Source organism: Schistocerca cancellata, chromosome 3, assembly GCF_023864275.1.
Source record: "Schistocerca cancellata isolate TAMUIC-IGC-003103 chromosome 3, iqSchCanc2.1, whole genome shotgun sequence".
In the NCBI taxonomy this organism is placed as follows: domain Eukaryota; kingdom Metazoa; phylum Arthropoda; class Insecta; order Orthoptera; family Acrididae; genus Schistocerca; species Schistocerca cancellata.
In genome coordinates this window covers 413,387,411-413,389,910 of record NC_064628.1, presented here as the reverse complement: position 1 = coordinate 413,389,910, position 2,500 = coordinate 413,387,411, and the positions used below count along the sequence as shown (strand labels likewise).

Here is a 2,500-nt window from a genome sequence, read left to right as displayed (position 1 = left end):
CGGCAGCCTTGGAGGGACAGAGCCGCCTCAGCATGCGCAAGACGGAGCAACTCCTCCTGCGACCACCTGGCCTTCTTCCTCTCCGTCTGCACCTCCGCGTTGGCAGCATCAGGGTGGGCCCGTCGGCGATGAACGCCGAGTCCGGTCTTAGTTGAAAAGGACCGTAGACATTCTGGGCAGACAACGGGGAGCAGCGCTCGACCCGCACTGGTTGGCTGGCTGGATAGCTCATCAGCTGGCACAGGCACTCCAGCGGGAGGCCTGGTACCTTGTTTTCTTCTAGTAGTTGCACCAGCTGGAAACAAAAGGCAGGGGGGGAGGTAACCCCCAAGCCTTCAACGACACCCTGCTCTGTCGGTCGGAGAGCTTTAAAAGTAATACAACTTTCTCAGCACCCCTTACGACCCCCACCACTTGAAGGCCAGAGCTAGGATTTCCCACAGAGAGGCTAGTCGAACCATCATCCACCCGACATCACAAGGATGCTAAGGGGCGGACCGAGAGGGTCCATATATTACGCATCAGGTGGGCATTTGAGAGTCATAGTTACTCCCGCCGTTTACCCGCGCTTGCTTGAATTTCTTCACGTTGACATTCAGAGCACTGGGCAGAAATCACATTGCGTCAACACCCGCTAGGGCCATCGCAATGCTTTGTTTTAATTAGACAGTCGGATTCCCCCAGTCCGTGCCAGTTCTGAGTTGATCGTTGAATGGCGGCCGAAGAGAATCCGCGCACCCGCGCGCCCCCGGAGGAGCACGCTAAGGCGGACGCGGCCTCGCAGCAAGGAAGATCCGTGGGAGGCCAAGGCACGGGACCGAGCTCGGATCCTGCGCGCAGGTTGAAGCACCGGGGCACGAACGCCGCGCAGGCGCGCGCATCCTGCACCGCCGGCCAGCACGAGGCCAACCAACGGCGAGAGCAGACCACGCCCGCGCTAAACGCCCGCACTTACCGGCACCCCTACGGCACTCACCTCGCCCAGGCCCGGCACGTTAGCGCTGACCCACTTCCCGACCAAGCCCGACACGCCCCGATCCTCAGAGCCAATCCTTATCCCGAAGTTACGGATCCAATTTGCCGACTTCCCTTACCTACATTATTCTATCGACTAGAGGCTCTTCACCTTGGAGACCTGCTGCGGATATGGGTACGAACCGGCGCGACACCTCCACGTGGCCCTCTCCCGGATTTTCAAGGTCCGAGGGGAAGATCGGGACACCGCCGCAACTGCGGTGCTCTTCGCGTTCCAAACCCTATCTCCCTGCTAGAGGATTCCAGGGAACTCGAACGCTCATGCAGAAAAGAAAACTCTTCCCCGATCTCCCGACGGCGTCTCCGGGTCCTTTTGGGTTACCCCGACGAGCATCTCTAAAAGAGGGGCCCGACTTGTATCGGTTCCGCTGCCGGGTTCCGGAATAGGAACCGGATTCCCTTTCGCCCAACGGGGGCCAGCACAAAGTGCATCATGCTATGACGGCCCCCATCAACATCGGATTTCTCCTAGGGCTTAGGATCGACTGACTCGTGTGCAACGGCTGTTCACACGAAACCCTTCTCCGCGTCAGCCCTCCAGGGCCTCGCTGGAGTATTTGCTACTACCACCAAGATCTGCACCGACGGCGGCTCCAGGCAGGCTCACGCCCAGACCCTTCTGCGCCCACCGCCGCGACCCTCCTACTCGTCAGGGCTTCGCGGCCGGCCGCAAGGACCGGCCATGACTGCCAGACTGACGGCCGAGTATAGGCACGACGCTTCAGCGCCATCCATTTTCAGGGCTAGTTGCTTCGGCAGGTGAGTTGTTACACACTCCTTAGCGGATTCCGACTTCCATGGCCACCGTCCTGCTGTCTTAAGCAACCAACGCCTTTCATGGTTTCCCATGAGCGTCGATTCGGGCGCCTTAACTCGGCGTTTGGTTCATCCCACAGCGCCAGTTCTGCTTACCAAAAGTGGCCCACTTGGCACTCCGATCCGAGTCGTTTGCTCGCGGCTTCAGCATATCAAGCAAGCCGGAGATCTCACCCATTTAAAGTTTGAGAATAGGTTGAGGTCGTTTCGGCCCCAAGGCCTCTAATCATTCGCTTTACCGGATGAGACTCGTACGAGCACCAGCTATCCTGAGGGAAACTTCGGAGGGAACCAGCTACTAGATGGTTCGATTAGTCTTTCGCCCCTATACCCAGCTCCGACGATCGATTTGCACGTCAGAATCGCTACGGACCTCCATCAGGGTTTCCCCTGACTTCGTCCTGGCCAGGCATAGTTCACCATCTTTCGGGTCCCAACGTGTACGCTCTAGGTGCGCCTCACCTCGCAATGAGGACGAGACGCCCCGGGAGTGCGGAGGCCGCCGCCCCGTGAAGGGCGGGGAAGCCCCATCCTCCCTCGGCCCGCGCAAGGCGAGACCTTCACTTTCATTACGCCTTTAGGTTTCGTACAGCCCAATGACTCGCGCACATGTTAGACTCCTTGGTCCGTGTTTCAAGACGGGTCGTGA

At 59.1% G+C, this 2,500-nt stretch overlaps 1 pseudogene; it reads right to left on the bottom strand.

Moving 5' to 3' along the window:
- The window catches only part of LOC126177224 (large subunit ribosomal RNA), a 7,746-nt pseudogene that overhangs the window by 4,332 nt on the left and 914 nt on the right, over positions 1-2,500 (bottom strand).